At 43.5% G+C, this 23,441-nt stretch overlaps 1 protein-coding gene across 2 annotated transcripts in view; it reads right to left on the bottom strand.

The window, feature by feature from the left end:
• Positions 1-23,441, bottom strand: part of PRICKLE2 (prickle planar cell polarity protein 2) — a 337,833-nt gene that overhangs the window by 156,016 nt on the left and 158,376 nt on the right. Inside the window, exon 1 of one of the 2 annotated variants that reach the window (XM_061128148.1) lies at positions 16,901-17,160. The exons of the other annotated variant lie outside the window; for it this stretch is intronic. The gene's annotated coding sequence lies outside the window, so the exon portion shown is untranslated. Of the gene's footprint in view, positions 1-16,900; positions 17,161-23,441 lie in introns of those variants that run through there. 2 annotated transcript variants of the gene reach the window in all.

Here is a 23,441-nt window from a genome sequence, read left to right as displayed (position 1 = left end):
AGACAACTGCATTCTCCGGAGAGTCCCAGAGTCCACAGTAGGCAAAGTGAAAATGTTAATGCAACAATCCACAAAATAGGTAATGGTCTCTCCTTAGCTTGCTGATGCGATTACGCAGGAGCCTCACTACTAAAACCTACTTCCACCTCCTCTTTAACTGATGAGATGTATTCCTTTATTCTAACACACAGAAAGTTTAGACTCACCTGAGTCAAGAACACAGTACAGTGAGGAACAAACCATTTGATACCAGGCCATCAACACTCAATGCAAGTCACCTACTTGGAGAGAGGCTTTGCCCCTGTCCCCTAGTGTGACAGGCCACCCTGAAACACAGCAAGACAAGAAGTCACCTTAGGAATATGGATCAGCTATTTCTAGGGTGGTAACAGTCAGAGGAAGGTGTGCAGAAGACAGGGCACTAGATCCACTTCTCACCTCCTAACCAACCAGGGCTAGTTGTTATTATTACAGTATATTATATAATATCTTTGTTGTTGTTTAGTCACTATGTCACACTCTTTTGCAACCCCATGGACTATATAGCTCACCAAGTTCCTCTGTCTATGGGATTTTCCAGGCAAGAATACTGGAATGGGTTGCGCTTTCCCTCTCCAGGGAATCTTCCCAACCCAGGGGTTGAACCCACACCTTCTGCATTGGCAGGCAGATTCTTTACCACTGAGCCACCAGGGAAGCCCGGTATACTATCTTTGGCCAACAATAATTTGTCTCAGCAGATTTCATCCTTCCCACCCACATGGCCCTAATCATTTTTTGAGTCCAGATCAAATGTCACCCACTCTGGGAAGCTTTCCTTATACCTCCCAAGTCAAAATGAATCACTCCTCCCCTTGTAATTCCACGAGCTCTGTTGAAGCTATTACAGCTTTTATCTCATAGGGTGCCTTCAGTATTAGAATCAGGAACAACAGAACTGAAAGTGAAATCTCAAGTCTAAATGCCTAGGTTACTAGCTGTGTGGTCTTAGATAAGATTATTTAAGCTCTCAATACTGTATTTACTCATCTTTAAATTGGAGATGATGATGGTACCCCCAAAGGACTACTGTGACATTAAGTGAGAGAAATGATCTGGCATCTGGCAAGCACTCAAATATACTAGGCCCTGTTGGCTCAGATGGTAAACAATCTGTCTGCAATGCAGGGAACCCGGGTTCAATCCCTAGCTCAGGAAGATCCCCTGGAGGAGGAAACGGCAACCTACTCAAGTATTTTTGCCAGGGAAATCCAATAGACAGGGGAGCCTGGTAGGCTACAGTTCATGGGGTCACAGAGAGTTGGACACAACTTAGTAATGAACAGACTTAAGCACTCAAATGCTCTCTCTCAGCTGGATACCCATATCTTTATCTATATCCATATCTACATACTACAAATATATGCATATACACATACTTATATATGTATACATACATAAATATGTAGACACAAAAATATGAAGCTTCAGATTCCTTCTACATAGGTAGTATGAAGTACGCAGTATTAAGTTTATGCTGTGTGTGGAAAGTATCTGAAACTTCATACACAGCTTCCCACTCACCCTGAGAAGTTGTGAACCTGTTGGCTAAATTCTCAGCCAGAGCAGTGAGAAGGGTCACTTTAAGGAGCCACAAATCCAGGCACTGTTTCCTCACTGCCACGTCCTTGCTTTCATGCAGTGTGGTAGGTCGGTGGGCTTACAGCAGGGTCTGCCAGGGTCCTCTCTGGGTGCATGCCTCAGTGGGTTGGTCGCTGCTCTTGCTTCCTGGCCTCTGTGATGGACAGACGGTTTGGTAGAATCTCCAGATATGCACTCATGTTTAGGGTGAGGTAGGAGGCTGGGTTTAGGCTTCAACTACAGCCATGTGACCTGGTCCAGTCTTCACAGGGCTCTCCACTGAAGGATGACGGTCATCATTTTTCCTTATAGGTACCCTGGGAATGTCTTTGGAAGGAGCAAGGGTAAAAATCACCCATCACCTCACTCCTAAACTTGTGCATGTGTTCCTCCCGGCAAAGCTTAAGGGCAGACATAGGAGAAGGAGAAGTGAAGGGGAGGCTGGGCTGACCCCGTTCAAATCCAGTCTGCTCCCACAAGACCTTGGGGAAGATGCTCATCTCTCCAACGCTCTCTTCCTGCCTGTTATATACACTTGTCCCAGCCTCTCTCCTGCCTCCTTCGGAACAGGATTGCAACCATTGTCTATGCACATTAACAGCTTGAGGAGACACTACATTGTCCCGCCTCTTCTGCAGAGCTGTGTGGTCACATGACCAGGTTCTGGCCAAGAAGATGACAGTGGGCTTGGGTGGGACTTGGAGAATCTCCTTAAAATACAGTAGATGCGGGAGGGAGGGGGGATAAATTAGGAGTTCTGGATTCACTACTACATATAATACAGATAGCCAGCAAGGACCTACTGCATAGCACAGGGAGCCATACTCAGTATTTTATAATAACCTCTGATGGAAAGCAATCTGGAAAAGAATGTATGTTTGTATGTGTGTGTATAACTGAATCACTTTGCTGTACAGCTGAAACTAACATAATGTTCTAAATTAACTATATTTCAAAGAAAAGCCCCAAGAGATTAAAAAAAGAAAGAGGAGATAGTCATTTTTTTCTCCCTTTGTGTTTTGCTGTCTGAAATACAGATGTGGTGCAGCAGCTGGGACAACGGAACGACCCTGAGGAACAGAAGCATATCCTGAGGTTAGCAGGGCTGGAAAAGAGAAGCCTAGGTCTCTCTGACATAGTGAAACTCCCAGACCAGCCCTGTACATCCATCTCTATAAACTCCTTTCACGGGGAGAGAAATACATGCCAACTAATCTATGCCACTGGTAAGGTTTTCTCGGTCCTGTGCAGATCAGCTTCATCATTACTGATAAATAAAGCTCAGCAATAATGTAAATAGAACTATACCCTGCAGGCCAAATCCAGTCCACCACCTGTTTTTGTGTGGCTCAGGAGTTAAGAGTGATTTTTAGAGATGAATACTTGGAATCAATCTGAGAGGAAATGATAACTCTAATCCCCACCGGCTCAAAAAAGAATTCTATCCTTTTCATTAGTACACCTGTATTATGAAAAAGTTATACTCATCTGTTATCATATTTTGAATTTTTCAATAAAAAATGTAGTGGGAAAAAAAAAATGTAGTGGGAAAAAAAAAATGTAGTGGAAATCTGCTTTTTCATTACTTAAGTACCTACAAACTGTCCTTGATTTTGCCTTGTCCTGCAAAATGTAAAATATTTACTATCTGTCTCTTCACAGAAAACATCTGTTGACCAATGATATAGACAAGTTCTAAATACACTGCTAATCTTATAGAAAATGCTCAATTAATGACAGCTATTATTACAATTAAATCTCCTAAAAAGCTTGGCACTGAAGTTACTCTATTATTTGTTCCTTTTCACAAGATATTATAACCCTATGGAAAAGTATGGCTTAATTCTTTGTTGACTTAGTAAAAAAAAAATCTTCCAGTTAACCTCACCCTTCCCAAGCATCTCCAATTTCTTTGATACTTCTTGGTCACCAGGCAATAAAAAATAAACATAACAAGCATAACAAAGACAGAGTATATTGTTTCCCACTCCACCAGTCATAGACATGTATCTTTAAGGCCACCTAACCAAAAAAGGGACACAGTGAGTAACACAAAGGGATAAGACAAGGCTAATTTCATTGACATCTCTCTAGAATGTTTTGGTAACTGGGCCTGCTATCCTTCCTACATTTCCCCACCTAACTCCAGATGTGACTGGTGTAACTTGCCCATCTGGTGCCAATAAATGGAACCTTGGGCAAAGTCACATGTATGATTCCGCCATTCGCCACATGGTAGTAATGCTTCAATCGTGACCACACTCAATCTGGGCATTAGGAAGAGCCTCTCGTGGAGCAGTTAAGGAGCAGTTAAAACATGAGTTCCAACCTTCTCCAACAAAAGGAAAATTACATGGCTGAGTTAAACTGGCATCTCCCAGCCTTTCTGGGCAATGGTGCCAAGTTTCTGGCTCATGCACACATTGCTCAGCCAGTCTGTGTCTGCTCCTTTCTCCACCCTTCTACCCCCAACCTTCAGCTGGACATGCTCTAATCTCTAAGAGTTTAAGTTGTTTCAAATACCAGGCTTGGGAGTATGAAATGAAGGTGCAGGACAAGTGCAGTGGAGGCTTGGGAGTATGAAATGAAGGTGCAGGACAAGTGCAGTGGAGGCTCCAGATGCGGAAGAAAGGGACTCACGCGGCCCCCACTGGGAAGAAAGGGCTTGGCGCTGGCATGGGGGCGTGAGTAGCTGAATGAGGTGGCACCGAGTGGGACGCTGGGAGACAGAGCCTTGTCTCTGGCTGGGTGTTGACTCTTTCGAATCACCACATCCAGGCTCAGCCCCCTGGAAGGCAGGCCAAGGGAAAGCACTCTGGGAAGTGTGGAGGTTCAAAAGATTTCAACACATCAAGGAAAGAGAGGCTTCACCAACGGATTAGGAGGTGCTGGGTAAGTCCGGGAAAGGGATCAGCTCCTTTAGATCATCCGTGACCCCTGGTTATGAGTTATTCATGTTGCAAAGAATCTGAAGCAGGCGGCTGGAATGGGAGATGGGGGAGAGAGTTTCTGAGTAACAGTTATCATGCATTTTGTCTCAGCACTAAATGTTCCCCAGGAGGATATATCTGAATGTCTCTTGCAGCATTCTCTGTAATAGCCTCTAACTAAAAACTAACCAAATGCCCACGGGGAGGTGGGGGGAATGGAATGGATATATTATGATTTACTTAAAAACAGAATTCTATACAATTATAATGAATGATCTACAACCACATACAACAAAATGACTGAATCTCACTAACAGAATGTTGAATGGAAAAAATCCAGGTACAAAAAGAGTATGATTCCATTAGAGTCAAGTACAAAAACAGGCAAAACCTATCACGCTGGAAGGAAGGTAGGGGTCAGTGGTAAGAGGATGGCAGGAGAGGCCACTCTGGCACTGGTGATGTTTTATTCTTAATCTGTGTGCTGGTGACGGGGCTGTGTTCCCTTTATAAGCATAGGATATGTTCATTTGAAAAGATTCAAAACATACAATGTGACCTCTAACAGATAGGGGATCATAGTTTGCTAGTTTTGAAAGAAGCCCTGGATATTTCAGGGATGAGACACCCACATAAATTCATTTGCCCATAAGGTTCAAAGAGAAGGGATACAATAATAATGTTAGTAGCTGTAACAATAGCAAATATATATAATTATAGTAATAAACTAATGTTTACTCACTGTTCACCTGTGCCAAACACTGTACAAGTATTATTTCATCTCTATAATAAAACTATAAAGTATATGCAATGACATCCCATTTTACAGTGGAGGAAACTGAGGTTCTGAGGGGTAAAGACATACACCCTGACCTGATTTAAGCATATGGATGGGGTGCAAGTCAGGGAAAGCTCTTGGCAAAATGAGACCTGGATTCAGGTCTCCTGACTTTTGAGTCAACATGCCCCTGGAGGGTTGAAAACTGTCTCCCTAAAAATATGTCCATGTCTTAGGTGCTAGAACCTGTGAATGCTACCTTATTTGGAAAAAGGGTCCTTGCAGATTTAACTAAATGAGGATTTTGAAAGGAGAAAATTATCCCAGCTCATCTGGTTGGGTCCTAAATGATATTGTGTATGTGTCCTCATTAGAGAAAGGCAGAGAGAGATGTAACACACACATAGAGGAGAAGACAATGTGAAGATGGAAGCAGATATTACAGTGATGTGGCCACAAACCAAGGAACACCAAGGGCTGCTGGCAGTGTCAGGACCTGGAAGAGGCAAAGAATGAATTCTCTCCCAGAGCCTCTGGAGGGAGTATGGTCCTGCCAACACATCGGTTTTCAAACATTTGACCTCCAGAACAATGAGAGGATAAACTGCTGCTTTAAGTCAGGCAATTTACAGAAATTTGGTAAAGCAGCCATAGAAAATGAACATACTCTGCCTTAACTAAGCATTCATACACCATTGTGTAAACAATATTTTATAAGATGGCCACAGGAGTCCCCGAGAAGCATCCTGAGATCACACAGGGTTGGGAATTAACCTCAGACAGGTTTCTTTACACTTGGACTTCTCAAGACCTTTAGTATGTTTGTTGTGCTTTATGTTTCCTGGAGAAGGGGATATAGCGATGGAGAAGTTTCCAAACTTCACAGGAAGATCCCAGCAAGCAGTCCTAGGGAAGATCTGCAGTATGCCATGCTGACAACACCGATGATACCCACGAGGGGACAAAGGCCTAAAAAATTAAGAGTTATTACTTTGCCAAGTTCATGATTACATTTTTAAAGCCTCCCAAGCACAGAGGATGAGATGGTTGGATGGCATCACTGACTCAGTGGACAGGAGTTTGAGCAAACTCCAAGGAGACAATGCAGCTTGGGGAAGCCCAGTGAGCTGCAGCCCACGGAGTCGCAAAGAGATGGACACAACTTAGTGACTCAACAGCAACAACCAACACAGCATAGTAGTTATCAGATCAAGAGCTGGACTGGATGACCTCCACAGGGCCTTCAAAATCTAACAATTCTTTATGTGTAAGACCAGACATGGTTCTTGCCCATGGCAGACATTGCTAATCAATCACAGCACAATCCCCCAAGCTCTGATAGGGTCCCCTAGTCCTTATAACCAGAGCTCCAGGCAAATAAGATCTATGTACTGTTCTTGTCCTAGTAACTCAATAGACAATCCAAATAAACAAACCACGGCTTGTGGGTTTTCAGAAACATCTGTGTTATTTTCTTCTTGCCCCAAAAGGATGTTCTCATGCCCACCAATATTTATTGACTTCCCCCCTCCACCTCCATTTCTAGAATGCACAACCTTTGCTGATTTTTAAACCAGAACTTCAGCAACGATGGTGAGAGTCTTTGGGAGCAGGGAGGGGAGGGTTTGGGGCACACTACATACAGTCTAATCTTTGTTCTCTGGGCATAATTTTCTCCAACAAATTAAAATATACATGCATTTACTGCCATCTGAGTTCCAAAGCCATTCATGGAAACTGCAGTTGATTTTTTAAATCTTTGCATCCTGAGTGAAGTCCCAGAGCAGCAGCTGCATCTGATCAAACTTTCCCAGCAGGAAAGTTCAGAAGCTCGGGGTCTTCAAAGAAAACCATTAGCTGGGGATGCAATTTTAGAAGGTGATGAAACACGGATGCCTCACTCCTACTGGAAGAACACCTTTCTCAGCTGGGTATACAGACTTCCACAAGGGGTAACTATCACTGACCTTCTTTTATAATTTAAAAAAAGAGATCTGAAAATTAGAAACATTAAGTACATGGAATCAATGAGGCTATGAAGATTATCAGTCATACCTCCATCCCCTAAAAGGAAGGAGTTGAGAACAGTAATAAAAATATTCTTAATTTAACAATCTATATTAAGTACTTGAACAATCTACTTTAAGTAACAATTTTCTTGAAGTTTCTGTGTCAGACCCTGAGCAAGGTCATGGTTAGGCAGCTCTGTGAGCCCCTACAAGGTGGCACAAATTGTACACTGAGGATGGACATTGAGTAACACAGTTTCTGTCAGTCAGGGATTTAGGGAGAGGCAGACAGTAGTCACTAAGAAAAATAAATATTTTATACCTTGAGAAATGCTCTGGACAAAAAGAAAGAACATGATACGGCAAAGAGAAACACAGTGAGTTGCAGGGTGGGAGTAGTAAAGCAAAGCCAGGTAGGTAGTCATCTTGGCAGAATGACATTTAAGCTGAGGATGTTGATGATGAGAAGCTGCTAGCCAGGCCAAGTTCTAGAGGAAGGGCATTCCAAGCAGGAAGAAGAGCAAGTACAAAGGCCTAGAGGCAGGCAGGACCTTGGATGTGAAGGGCCAGAGGGGATGGAGTATGGGGATGACTGTTTGGGGAGGAAGGTGTCCTTGCAGAGGCAGACTAGGGTCAGGCTTTGCTAAGATTGTGAGGAAGAGGGAGGCATCTCAAAGTTCATGGTAAAGTGTTTGGATTGTGTTCTTATTGGATGGGAAGCTGATGGAAGCTGTTACACGGGGGAAGGTGAGAACTGATTTAAGCTTTAAAAACAGTAGGTATTTGGGAAGGTTACTGAGTAATCAAAGTGAGAAACAACGGTCGCCTATATAAAGTTGTGCCTGTAGAGACTGTGAGCCATGTTGCATTGGGGATAAACATCTTTTCTGTCATATTGCTTACTGAGCTGTAATTTACCTACGGCAAAACACGTATCTTCTATGCAGAGTCTGATTCATTTTGACAGATGCCTATACTCATGAAACCCACACTCTACCAAGAACGTAAAGCAGTTTTTGTACCCAAGGAAGTGACTTCTAGTTCCCTTTTCCATCAGGCTTCCCTCATCCTCTCCCATGTCCAATGTGGGATCTGTTTTTGAGGGAGAGGTGAAAAGACTCGTTTTCACTAGACTGGACATGGGAGTGTGTGAAAAGAGAAAGATCAAAGATGCCGCAAGTTTGTAGCTCAAACAACTGGGTGGCTGGAGGTCACCACTGGCTGCCCTGGTAAAGGCTCATGAAGAATACATTTCCACTTGTGCTCTCACACGTCAGGTTCGAGAAGATCACTGAACAACTAATGAAGATGCTCAGGAAAGAGTTGTCCAAGTAAGTCTGGAGCTCAGGAGAGAGGTCCAGGCTGAAGACGTAAGTCATCGCAGGAAGCCATGGACTGGATGATGTCAGCAAGGGAGCAAATAAAGACGAAAGGGAGAGGAACGAGAAGAGGATAGGAGCAGTTCAGGAAAAAGAGCAGCAAAGAAAACTGAGGCAAGAGGGAGAGGCCGCAAGTAGGATACACAGAAGTCTGCTGAAAGAAGGGGAAAACCACAGGAAGGAGGGAATGATGCCCTCACGCAAATGTTCCTGGCCAGTGGAAGGTGATTCCTGCATCTATTAGTTTATTTACCCTACAGAGTACCCAAAACTCTGTAACACAGGTCTCACTATTACAGAAAGTCCTGTACATACGAACCTTCAAGTTACGAACTTTCAAACATGTGAACATGTGTTGCGTCAACATCAGGCATGAGTGAAATTGCAGCTGGCCCTCTGTCCCCTATTGTTAATGACCCTTCAACTCTACCATCTCCCAGCTCGTCTCCCTCTTCCCATCAGTAACTCTTCTTGCCTGTTCACTCCATGCCAGCCCCGTACACCAGTTGTTGTACTATACTACTGTGCTTTTCAAGGTACTGTACTGCATGATTAAAAATTTCTTTATGTTTCTGTATGTTTGCTTTTTTTATGTATTATTTGTATGAAAAGTATTGCAAACCTACTACTACCATATAGCCAATTGTGTTAGTAGGGTACCTAGGTTAACTTCGTTGGACTTCTGAACAAACTGGACGTAGGAATGCAGTCTTGGAAGGGAACTCATCTGTATCTAGGGGACCTTCTGTATTCCCATTTCACAGAGAAGGAAAGTGAGATTCAGAAAGGGAGTGACTTGTCTCAGTTCAGTTCAGTTGCTCTATCGTGTTCGACTCTTTGTACCCCATGGACTGCAGCATGCCAGGCTTCCCTATCCTCACCAACTCTTGAAGCTTACTCAAATACATGTCCATTGAGTCAGTGATGCCATCCAGCCATCTCATCGTTTGTCATCCCCTTCTCCTCCTGCCTTCAGTCATTCCCAGCATCAGGGTCTTTCAAATGAGTCAGTTCTTTGCATCAGCTGGCCAAAGTATTGGGGTTTCACTTTCAGCATCAGTCCTTCCAATGAATATTCAGGACTGATTTCCTTTAGGATGGACTGGCTGTATCTCCTTGCTGTCCAAGAGACTCTCTAGAGTCTTCTCCCAGACCACAGTTCAAAAGCATCAATACTTCAGTGATCAGCTTTCTTTATAGTTCAACTCTCACATCCATACATGACTACTAGAAAAATCAAAGCTTTGATTAGACGGACCTTTGTTAGCAAAGTAATGTCTCTGTTTTTTAATATGCTGTCTAGGTTGGTCATAACTTTTCTTCCAAGGAGTAAGCATCTTCTAATTTCATGGCTGCAATCACCATCTGCAGGGGTTTTGGAGCCAAAAAAATAGTTTCTCACTGTTTCCCCATCTATTTGCCATGAAGTGATGGGACTGGATGCCATGATCTTACTTTTCTGAATGTTGAGCTTTAAGCCAACTTTTTCACTCTCCTCTTTCACTTTCATCAAGAGGCTCTTTAGTTCTTTACTTTCTGCCATAAGGGTGGTGTCATCTGCATATCTGAGGTTATTGATATTGCTCCCAGCAATCTTGATTCCAGCTTGTGCTTCCTCCAGCCCAGCGTTTCTCATGATGTACTCTGCGTATAAATTAAATAAGCAGGGCAACAGTATGTAGCCTTGACGTACTTCTTTCCTTATTTGGAACCAGTCTGTTGTTCCATGTCCAGTTCAACTGCTGCTTCTTGATCTGTATACAGATTTCTCAGGAGGCAGGTCAGGTGGTCTGGTATTCCCATCTCTTGAAGAATTTTCCAGTTTGTTGTGATCCGCACAGTCAAAGGATTTGGCATAGTCAATAAAGCAGATTTTTTCTGGAATTCTTGGTTTTTTGATGATCCAATGGATGTTGGCAATTTGATCTCTGGTTCCTCTGCCTTTTCTCAATCCAGTTTGAACATCTGGAAGTTCACGGTTCACATACTGTTGAAGCCTGGCTTGGAGAATTTTCAGCATTACTTTGCTAGTGTGTGAGATGAGTGCAATTGTGTGGTAGTCTGAGCATTCTTTGGCATTGCCTTTCTTTGGGATTGGAATGAAAACTGACCTTTTCCGGTGCTGTGGCCACTGCTGAGTTTTCCAAATTTGCTGGCATATTGAGTGCAGCACCTTCACAGCATCATCTTTCAGGATTTGAAATAGCTCAACTGGAATTCCATCACCTCCACTAGCTTTGTTCGTAGTGATGCTTCCTAAGGCCCACTTGACTTCACACTCCAGGATGTCTGACTCTAGGTGAGTGATCACACCATCATGATTATCTGGGTTGTGAAGATCTTTTGCGTATAGTTCTTCTGTGTATTGTTGCCACCTCTTCTTCACATCTTCTGCTTCTGTTAGGTCCATACCATTTCTGTCCTTTATTGTGCTCATCTTTGCATGAAATGTTCCCTTGGTATTTCTAATTTTCTTGAGGAGATCTCTAGTCTTCCCCATTTTATTGTTTTTCTCTATTTCTTTGCATTGATCGCTGAGGAAGGCTTTCTTATCTCTTCTTGTTATTCTTTGGAACTCTGCATTCAAATGGGTGTACCTTTCCTGACTTGTCTAAAGGCTACTAAAAAGAATAGCTGGCATCCTGATGTGTAACAGATTTGCCCCAAGTGCATTTGCAGTATGTTTGTGAGTCAGGCTACAAAAGGGGTTCTGGGGTCACATTAGCAGGGAAGGTACAAAGTGAAGTGAAGTGAAAGTCGCTCAGTTGTGTCCAAGTCTTTGCGATCCCATGGACTGCATAGTCCATGGAATTCTCTAGGCCAGAATACTGGAGAGGGTAGCCTTTCCCTCCTCAGGGGATCTTCCCAACCCAGGGATCAAACCCAGGTCTCCTGCATTGCAGGTGGATTCTTTACCAATTGAGCTATCAGTGAAGGTGCGAAATCATAGTTAAAAACCGGTTTGCCTACTCCAGGGCTCAGAGCCTTGAATATGCCAGTATGAATTGTGATGCCTCAGAAGAGAGTTACAGGGTATAGTGTCTTCCAAATACACATGGAACCATGTTTTTGCTTTCTTGTTTAGAAGAACCATTCGCCATACAGGTGCTTCCTAGGACACTGTAGGGGAACCACTGCTAGAAGGCAATGGGATCATGGCTTCAAAATGTCTGAACAAAGTCTGAAGTGTTCTCACAGACGTTATGTCACTAGCAGCCAAAGGAGAAAGGGTTGACATGAACATTCCATTTTACAGATAATGGAGGCAAAGTGCATGAGGTTAAGTGGTTTGCCCTGTATCACAGTCCTGCAGCAATTAAGCAAGTGCAAATCAGCCCCGGTCCATGAGCCCAGGGGCAAGAGAAATCAGGTCAGGTCAGGCCAAGGGGGAATCAAGTAGAAGATGGAAAATGAGGCTCCTCTTCGCCTCTGCTCCTTTCTTTACAACCTTCCCTTGGTATTTGCTTTCTGCAGGAATCTATTTGAGGGGAGGGGGTTAGTTTATGCAAAAGATGGAGGAAAAAGAGGGGTTCCGTGTGGGCTCAGCTTACAGGCAATAGGAAAAGGCTTCAGCCCTGTTGGGCGTTTGAACTGTGAACAGTCTTATGGGAAGAGCCTGAAGGAAGTGTCTGGAGAGAAAGAAAGAAGAGACACTGGGGAATGTGGAAGGAGCCCCTGAAGAACACGGAGATGCCATAAGGATTCCAAAAGTTGCAGGGCTGAAAAGCACCTCACCTCCAAAGTACTCAATCTGACCTTTTGTTGTCTTGGCCCAGCAGTTAGAGAACTGAAGGCAAAAGAGCCAGACGCTCCTCCACAATGAACATGAATCCCTACACCCCATGCAACCTCCCTACATTTGGCCACAAGGGGTCCTTGTGGACTGCAGCCACCCAGCACACACCTCTGATGTCCTGGCAGGAAAGGGTGTGGCACAGAGTCGGGGGAGGAGTCACTAGATCCAAACTGTTAAGATTAGCGTGAGCTCCACGGACACTGAGTTTGGACAGTCATGGGTTTTAAGTCCCACGTGGTAGCTCTGTGACCCAGAGGAGTTACTGAACCTCTCTGAGCCTATGCTTCCTCATCTGTGAAACAGAGATGATAACCGCATCTACTTTGCCGGGCTTACTGTCAAGATTTTAAAGGATAATAAATGAAAAACCAAGTGTGTCCCCAGGCAGAGTCCAAGGACGTACCTGAGATGCTTCTTAAAACACAGATTTCTAGGCCATTCCTGAGACCCTGAGAAACAGACTCTCTGAAGGGTATTCTCATGCCTCAGAGTCTAAGAAAGCTTGCTAAGACATGGTATTCTGTGCTTGGCAAAGACTCAGCAAGATAACAGCTACTGATTGCCATCATCAATTTTAACATGTTAATATGAGACCTTTTCTCTAGGCTAGACAAACCGAGGTTCAAAATCAGACTTTATCTGAAATCTAACTCAATTGATAATCATTAATCCTCAAAAAGCTAAAGAAAGCCTCAATCCCTGGAAACATTAAAGTTTCTATAGTTATAACAGCCTAGGTGCGAAGGAGTCTTTTGGGCCTAGAAAAGAGAACAACAGTCTCAAAGGCCCCTTCCTGAATCATCTAACTTTGGAGAAAACAAAACGGAACTTTAGTTCCACCCTGATGCTCCAGGCCGATTGCATCTATCTGGGACTTATCAACCCCAGTCCAGAAACCTTCTACCCCCTACACCTGCCCAGAAGACTTATCACACCCTGCCCAACTACAAATGTCATCTCAACAAAAGAATACTCAAAATATCCCGCCTGATTAACGTTTCCCTTATCGCTTCCACAAACCTCCCTATAAGTATGAAGCCTCCCTGATCCCTCTCAGCACTCAGCCTGGTCGTTAGGCCGACTGTTGCCCCTCCTTGCCTGAATAAAGGTAACCTACTTCTGTTGAGGTCGTCTTTCCTCTTCTGCCTCGCCCGAACTATACCTTACAAGGTGAATACAAAGGGATCTTTTGTAGATGTGACTAAGAAATCAAGTGGTCACTTTTTTTTTTTTTTTTTACAGAAAAAGCAGCACAAGGCAAACTTTCAGAGGTGTGATAAGCAATGTCACTTACACACTCCCTGATGTTTGGCATCTTGCCCAGAAAGGTGCTTCATAAAGAGGGAGACTCTTGTAATGGGTATGATTGCTGTATGCAAGCTGACTACTAAAAGTCAATCGTGAGGCAACTCTCAGAGGCCTTTGGGCTACACTTGCAGGGAAATCGTATATGAGTTTTCCCCGACACCGAGTTCCACAGTACCTGCATCTGTCTGTTCCCTCCACTGCCCCACCATCTTCTATATCTTCTGGAAGACATCCAGATAGAAATCTTTGCAAAAAACGAGTCTTCCTCTGCTTGTCACACAGAGCAGCAGGGTATAAAAAGAGAACATCACCCTCTGCAACGCCCCCCTCCCCCCAAAAAAAACTGCATGGCAATCAAATGCTAAGTATACTGGGAAAGAATCCTTTGTCATTTTGATCTTGAGGGGAAAAAAAAAAAAACAACTTTTTTGGGAAATTCTCCATGCAATTTCCATAAAGTTTCATTATATTCAACTAGGATTACCACTGTGTTTTAGTAGCTGGGGGTAGGGGGGGGGGTGGGGGTTGGGGGAGATTCCCCCTGCTTCCTCTCACAGACCTCAAGGTATCACGCTGAGTTTCTATTCACCCAGAGCACTCCTATTTGATTATACAGCTAAGAGGTGCTTCACAAGACCAGGTGCCTTTCAGAAAAGATTCAAAAAACTAGCCTGGGGAGCAGAGCATCTCTAAGATTATCAGAAACTGCAGATTTCTGTAAACACTACACAAAGCCTTGGACCCTGTGGTTATCCCTGGCCAGCATTTAATTGCTCATTCTTCATTTTACTGAAGTGCTTCAGGGGTAAACCCAACACAGAATCATCCTGCCTTCTCGGCAAACAGCTCTACAAAGACCATAAATGTCACCACCACCAAACTGGTAAGCACTAGTTCAGATCTCTGCCTCCCTCATTCCTTGAGACATCTGTGTCCCTGAGGATAACAAGCCAGGCTTAAAGGAAATCTTGGGGAAAAGAGCCAAGAGCTTTTCCTGCGAAGGCTAATGGGAGGAGGCCAACGGGGAAGCAGGCTTGATAAAACTGTCTTAAAAAGCTCATGGAGGGACTGAGCAAGTTATTTCAGTTTCTTAAATGGAGGAAAAACCCCCAAAAATAAAAATAAAAAAAAGAAAAGGCTTGTTGAGCAAGAAGCTTGACAGGCTGGGAGAGGTGAAGGGTATCACTGCAGAAGAATTGCCTGGTAACAGAGCTTTCTTGTATTATACCCAAAGCTGTGTACCATCCGAGCCTGATCCGGGAAAATACTCAAATCTCCTGGTAATTTCCTGCAGACAAGACATTTAATCATCTCCAAGCCTCCACCGCAAGAGGAAAAAAAAAAAAGCAAAAAACCTAAACCAAATGATTCACACTCTTAAAAATGAATCTGCCTTCGGAACACGAACTGTTTTCTGCTCTTGAAAAGCAGCCACGATGTGTTATTCTAACAAAGTGTTCCCTTCCTCCAAACAGAAATAAAAGTCGCTCAAGGAGGGCTTGTGCTGATTTCTGTTCTGAGTTTCTTGAAACTTCCACCCAGTCAACAGTTTCTCCTGGCAGGTTCTCAGAAATCCAGGGAGAGCTGGGGAGTCAGTGACTGAGAACACAGGATCATTTTTATAAGCCTTCCCCAGCCCCCACCCCCCAGTTTTTGGCCCCATGGGAAGATGTTTTATTGCAGGACGAGCAGAGTTAGCTGCACATATAAATTCTTCACTGCTCAGCTCACTTGACACCTTTATCTGAGTTGCCCAACGGCTGGGAGGGTTTGGCAATTGATGATTTGAAAAAGGAAAGGTCCAAATCCTCCCCAAGCGGTATGTGTTCTGTCTGTACATACAGGGCCGTGTCCATCTCTCTAATTACTCAACTAGTTGCGCAGCTAAAAACATCTGTTTGCAGAAGGCAAGGAACCCAAAGTATACAAATGATTCACAACACCTAAACAACTGCAAATGAAGGCCAGTCCAGTCCAGCAAAATGAAGGCTGCTTTAAGCCAAAATAATTTAATATGGGCGGAAATGGAGTTTGGCAATTCATGCATCAGACTATGCTTCATTTGGGGAAGGCATTTCTTCCAGGAGCCTCATCTTCAATTAAACACACACACACACACACACACACACACACTACCACCCCATTCCCGCCCCCTCCGGCCCTCTGCATCAGGCTTTCAAGTTTGCTCATGTGTACCTCAGGAAAAACAGACTGGGGATAGGGAGGAAGCTCAAAATGCATCTTTTAAATAAACCTTACCCCTCCCCCACTCTAATCCCGATGGACTATTTTGGTTTGGAAATTTCCCAGTATACAGCTGCCTAGGCACCCCAAATCGGCAGACTCTCAGGCTTCACTAAGTCCGAAGTCTCCCAGCAGTCAAGAGGGTACATCTGCAAACCTGGACGAGCAGAGGTTCTAACAAACTCCCCCCAGGAGCTTTCCCCATCCCACAGACTGTTCTATTCCACCTAGGAAGGCCAGGAGAGGGAGGTCTCTCCCCCACCTCCACCCCCAATTCAGGGAGAATAAATGGACACATTTCTGAGCTGCTTCATTACAGATAATTCACCAAGAAGGACAGCAATATATATTTTTAAAGTTCTAGGAAAACGAGTCATAGGAACGTGGGGAGAAATACATTATCTTTTAAACCAGACCTTCCTGGAGACATCACACATTTTTTGAGAATCTAAGAGAAATAAATAAGTAGGTCAGGAGCAATCCATACATTTTCAACATTTGAGGGAAATGAACTGTTAAGAGATTAAAGGCTCTTGAAAAAAAGCAAGTTCAGGAAGTTTAAATGTTTCCACCAAAGCAGTCCTAACACAGTAACAGGGTCCGCGACTCCTGGCACTGTTACTATTATTGGTTAACCGAGTGCGCAAAGGCTGGGAGACGCTCCTATCAAACAGATCCCAAGGTCCCCTTCCCGGAGCTCCTGACCTCCCCGGTGTCTGTGCTGCTCGGCGCATCTCTCCCAGAGGTTACTGTCCCACTTTAAGGCCCCTCTTCCTGGTCTCGACCAGGAGCACACACACCCCCTCTGGGCACCCCTGCCCTCGGGCGCCACTTACCCGGCTCAGCCTTGCATCTCTGCTGCTGCGGGGCCTCCACCACCGGGAACTAAGGGGGTTGGGGGGGTGGGGGTGGGAAGGGGCCGCAGACCCGGGCCAGGGGATGCGGCTGTGGCTAAGAAGCCCAGTGGGGCGTCCACCGCCAACCACCCGGAGCCAAAGGGGGCCCTGTAGGGGCTCCACGCGAGGGAGGTGACATTCCCGGGGCTCGGCGATGGCAGCTGCTCCCTGCACAGCTCCGGATGCAGGGAAACCTCTCAGGTCCCAGAGAGAGACGCTTCAAGCTCTCCAGGCTGCCTCCCCGCTGCTTAAAGGGACGCCTCCCCACCTACCGTGGCGCTTATTGGTGAGAATTCCGAGCTACAGGCCAATCCTAGGCCTGTTCCCAAATTGAGATTTCAATCAAGGGAGCTACTGCTTTAAAATTAGAAAAGGCTGATGGGGGTAGGGAAGGGGGTACGGGCCACTTTCGGTAGCAGAAGGACACAGGCGCTCTGGCCCTTGCTCTGTGGAGGTCCCTAGCGCTGGCAGGGGCAGCAAAAGCCAAATTCCGCTGTAGGGCAGAGCACAGGAGGAAGGCGGGGAACAGACTGCCTCTTGGCCTTTACCCCTCCCATCTTGCTCATCCTTCAAGGCTCATCCCACTCATCACAGATTTGGGGACTCTCTTAATTACTGGGAAGAACTCCCAGCTAGGTGCTTCCAAATTCTCCCCACTATTACCACCCACCCCCAACCTTGGGGGCACTCATCACACATTCACTGTTTTTTGCTTAATCTGTCTCTCCCTTTATACTGTAAATTCCACCACTGCAGGGGTGTCTCCATCTCTCACCACACTGTGTTACCTACCTCCTGCCTGGAATACTGTGAACTCGCAGTCAATATTTGTTGATGGAACAAATGAACGAATAAACGAAGGAATGAACACTGACACATCTCATGTTTGCTGTGACAAGACAAATGTGAATTAAAAGGTGATATTCAAGAGGCCAGCTGTTTCCATTGTAGTCTCAGCCTCTTACAAGTTATGGAACCTGTGCCTCAGTTTCCTTGTTTGTAAAGCATGATCATGAAATCTCATGGGGTTGTTGTAATGATGGTGTTAGTGCAAATCTAGACTAGGAGGTATATGCCCAATCAACAGCTGCAGACCACTGGATAGTCAAGAGCTGGTGTTTCTGAAATCAGAATATAATTCCTGGGGGTTGGGATGATCTGCCTGCTGGTTAGGCATCTTGGTGAGTGCATGGTCATTGATGAAACAGATGTGAATTCTGTACCTGCTCAGTGCCAGACCTCATGTAAGGTGCTGAGGTGACCACCTCCTAGTGGGAGTGGAGGTGTGTACGAAGGTTTTCCAGAGCTATAGAACTATAGAGCTATATAGTAAGGTGTATAGATAGATATGCAGAGATTTATTATAGGAATTGGCACCCTATATGGAGTTACAGAGATGAGATAGTCCCATGGTCTGTATTCTGTGCATTGTTGGAGAATCAAGAAAGCTGGTGTTATCATGCTGGACAAATACAAAAGCTTGAGAACTGGGTGCCAGGGGTGCAAGTCCTGGTCTCAGTCTAAAAGTCGAGAACCAGGAGTGCCAATGTCCGAAGGCAGGAAAATGTGGGAGTCACAGCTCAAGCAAAGAGAGCAAATTCATCTTTCCTCCACCTTTTTGCTCTGTTCAGACCCTCAACAGATTGGAAGATGCCCACCCGCACTGGTGAAGGGGAAATCTTTCGGAAGTCCACTGATTTAAACGCTAATCTCTTCCCGAGACTCCCTCACAGACACACTTAAAACTAACGTTACCAACTGTCTGGGCATCCCTTGGCCCAGTTCAGTTGACACAGGAAATTAATCCCCATCACAGCATGGGGGAGAGACAGAGCAAAATATACAAAGAGAATTATGTTAGATGTATAGTCAGCAAAGACATATGATCAGGAATGTTTATTGGAGCATAGTTTATAATATCACAATAACTGAAAACTATCACCCAGTAAAAATAGGGGAAATGGAAAAATAAATCATAGAACACCTATTTCTGGAATACTACAGTCATGAAACAAAAGAAGCAGAGTTAAGTGCACTAATAAACAATCAACTTCAAAATATATTGCTAAGTTCAGTGCAGAAGGTAAAACATATCCCTGCTTGATTAAATAAATCTTCACGTATTATATGGGCTTCCATAATTGCTCAGCATGGAAAGAATCCACCTGCAGTGCAGGAGACAGAGGTGATGTAGGTTTGATTCCTGGGTTGGGAAGATCCTCTGGAGAAGGAAGTGTTTCCCACTCCAGTATTCTTGCCTGGGAAATCCCATGGACAGAGGTGCCTGGCGGGCGACAGTCCACCGGGTCACAAAACAGCTGGACATGACTGAGTGACTAAGCATGCATGCATGTGTTACATATACATATGCATGCTGTATGTGCATAAAATGTTTCTAGAACTATGCCTAAGAAAATGGTAAAGGTTATTATTCTTGGCAAGGTGGTTGGAGAACTAAGCAGGTCTACAGTGGGAAGGAGACTGCTATTTCACCATATATTTTCGTGTATTACTTGATTATTTTACCATGAGCTTGTAATAAGCTCCTGGATCTGGCAAGATAGTAAATGATGACAGCCTGAAAATTCCAACTCTTCAATGACCCTAGATACACTAGATAAAATATAACCAAAATTATTTTAAGGGCTTAGCTGACTCACAATTAAGAAAGGAGAGTATCCAGGTAGAAAAAAGTAACTAAAAACGAGAATGGTGAACACGCAAATTCATGCTGGGTATATGAGGCAGAAGGGAAGATAGTTGGCATCAGGAGAACAGTCTGTCTTGGTTCCCTAGGGGCTAGGATTTGAATACCCAAGTAGGACAGAAGATGAGGCTTTGGAACAAGCAGAAGTAGGAAGTTCTTAGGAGACTCCTCCAGAAAACCAGGAACACTCCCTGAGGGCTGCACCCTTGGTAAACAAATAGATTAGAAAAACTGTCAACCATCCCAAGGAAACTTGTCTCCCTGTGGTCTGAGCAGGAGGGAAACATTTAAGTTGAGAATTAGAAGCCCTCAGCTTATGCCTTTCTTCAGAGTGGAATATGAACAATTAAAGTGAGCATCAGCAAACTCCAACTGAACAATTAATATAAAGCTTGGTCCCATTCACGATATGCCAAGAACTCCCCACAGAAGCAAATGAAAAATTTTCCTGCAGTCAGTTCTGTAACCTGGGCTACATCTGACCCTTCAAAGCATGAGCTTGTGATAGAAAATTACAAAACACAGGCATAAGTCAGCAAGTATGAGGATCAGGGCTTAAGAGTTAGAGGTAATAAAACAACATTTTGAAAAAGAACATTAATAAAGTTTAAAATGACTAAACACAATAAAGCTAGAAATGAAACCCAAAAAAAAGGGCAACTCTTCTCTTTCCTCTATAGATTCATTAAAATTAAAAACTCAATGGAGAGATGAAACAGAAGATGAAATACTGCTGAAGAGAGAAATATAGATCTCAGGACATTATACAAGATGAAACACAAAGGGATGCAAAGTTGAAAACTACAAAGATGTTTAAGCGATACGGAGGACAGCCTTAGAACGGCCAACATATGTCTAACTGGAGTCCCGCTGGCACAGAATAGACATTAAGGAGAGGCATAATGGTTAAGAGTTTTCTAGAATTTATAAAACTCATGAATCTTCCGATTCAAGAAGCATAAGGCATCTCAGGCAGGATAAATAAATGTAAGAACATCTGTCTGTATTAATTACTCATAAAAGTGCAGTTAATAAAAGACTGAACTGAGGAAAAGTATAATGGTTTAATAATGCAATGACAGAATTAAATAAATGGCACTTTAAAGAGAGGCAACTCAAAAAAAATAAATAAATAAAAATAAAAATAAAAAAATAAAGAGAGGCAACTCTGCCATTCCACATTTAGAGCTGGATTAGGTTTCCCTCAGTCTTTCATCCCCCAAATTAACAAATTCTGAACTATAGAAGGTCCTTGCAGGTCTAACTGTACATTAACATGGCTCTTAAGCACCAAGGTGAAATAGCAGAGACATCCTTGGAAAGACGTGTTCATTCAGCCGTTAACAAAAGTGGCAGGAAGAAAGCTCACACACAAAAACCAAATGAACAGAAACACAAAGCCCCTGTTCCCAGGAATCTTACTCTGCTGGTAGAGGAAGCAGATAAACAGATGGAGAGTGTCATCATTTGTTGTTGTTGTTCAGTCACTAAGTTTGTGTCTGACTCTTCTGTGACCAATGGACTACAGCCCTCGAGGCTCCTCTGTCCGTGTCATTTCCCAGGCAAGCATACTGGACTGCATGGTCATTTCCTTCTCCAGGGGATCTTCCTAACCCATTGAACCCGCATCTCCTGAAGGAGCATTCTTTATTACTGAGCCAGCCATAACGGGGCATAAACTATACTACTATAAAAACACAGAGGAAGAACATCTCAACCAGTCTTGTGGGAAGGCAGTACTTGATAGAGGGCTTCCTGGAGTAGGTAACATCTACACTGAGGGAGCTGGTATCCTTAGAAGGAAACACTTTAGAACTAGGCTTGCCTTTAAATTCCAGTACTGCTACTTATCATCTAGTCTGACTTTGGCAAAGTTATGTAACTTTTCCAAGTGTCACTCATCTCATCTGTAGAATGGAATTCATATCACTTAAGTCCTGGCGTTGTTTTGAGGTTTAGAGATAATACATGTAAAGCACTTAGCAGAATGCCTGACCTATAATTGATTTTTTTTACTAAATGGGTAGCTGGTGTTGTTATTAGATGAAATCCAATGTCTTGGTGAAAAAAAAAAAAAGCCTCTTGTTTTAAAAGGTGATTTTCTTCAGAAAGCTGACAGAGACAGAGGCTTCAGCCTATTTTTCAAGAAACTATCTTGAAGAACATTGAATATTTACTGAATCTAGCCTGCAAAAATAACATTACTACACTATCAGCATTTAAAGAGTTATTTCATCTGGCCCTTTCAATAAAGGAACTTAAAATACAGTTCTTCCAAAATAACTAATGAAGGCTGCATAAGTGTCAAGCATGTGATTCTTTTCAGTGATAAATCCCAAAACTATAACAGACTTCTCTTTATCATGAAACTTTCAGATTCCTAACCACAAAGTAAACTGAAAGAATTCAGAGTCCATCAGGCGGAGGAATAGATGGACCCTCCTCAGTATTACTCAACAAGTTTATGAATGAGCTGGATGATGCATGGAAAAGAAACTCATAAAGTCCAATCTATGATGCCAAGCTACTGGGTCCTGCCAATGCTCGGCGGATAAGAACACAGAGCTATCTAGACAAACCTAGAAAATTGGCCTGAATTACAGTAGATAAATTCAATAATGGTAAAGGTTGTGCCTGCCTTTTGGAAGAAGTACTGAACTGTGTGATCTTAGAGACAAAAGCACTGGCCAAGGCCAAGCTTTCCATTCATTCCTTCATGCATCATTTAACAAACATGTATCTAATGTCTACTAAGAAGGTTTGACTTATAGGCTGGGTAAACATGGAAACACATGAATACAACACAACACTTGCCATCAAGGAGCATAAAACGTAGTGATATGAAATCTTCACTTGAAACCACCCATGCCTTCCAACATTCTTCCTGCTACCATGCAATGGTGATCTGACTTTTATAAAACAACTTAAATTTGCACTAGAGATTAAATCCCATCGTGTTTCAGAACAGAAAAATAGATTTTATCTCTTTGGCTAACAATGATTGATTAGTAATGGGTTCCTGGAGTGCTGACTTGATAAGAAGTCTGAGGCTGCATGTGGCAGGAAAGCATGCTGTGATTGATTAGTGATGTCTGTCATGCGGATGGAGAGGAGTGACAGCACTGTTGCTATATATCTGACATCTCCCATCTAGTCCAACCCCCTCATTCCACAGATGAGAAAACAGAACAGATCTTTCTTTCTTCCTGTGGCATTTTAAATTCAGCAACACGAGCAGGGGCAACCGAGGAGAACCTCCATATCTGAAATGTTGCTGAGAAAGAAAAAAAAATCTGGAGCTCAGAATATTTCTGATGAGCTTCTAAGATATGCACTCAAATCCTTTAGCAGCCTTTGTATTCTGCAGCAAACAGGCTAAATGGAGAAAGCTGCAGACTCTGATCTCCTGGTTAGCTACAAAGAGCCACCCCCCACCCCACCAGACACACGTTAAGACTATATAAAATACACATAATTTGAGTATGCTTGAGGATTTAAAATGCACTGGGGGACAAAAATGTCTAAAAAGTGAATATATTTCAGAAATACAAAGTGAATACATAGAACAGCAATTAACATGTTATTTAAGAAAGAATGAAGATTTTTATCATTTTATTCTATTAAATGGTACTGATATCATCAGCCAAAGGAAGGAAAAGAAAGGCTCTTATTTATTTTCAGAAGACACTTTATATCCTGGGGACTCTGTAACACTAACTAAAGAGATAGGGTTTGGCCCTGTTAAGCATTTCCACACCCAATCTATCAACACTC

The sequence above is a fragment of the Dama dama genome, chromosome 24 (assembly GCF_033118175.1).
Source record: "Dama dama isolate Ldn47 chromosome 24, ASM3311817v1, whole genome shotgun sequence".
Taxonomy (NCBI): domain Eukaryota; kingdom Metazoa; phylum Chordata; class Mammalia; order Artiodactyla; family Cervidae; genus Dama; species Dama dama.
This window is presented reverse-complemented; position numbering and strand designations above follow the sequence as displayed.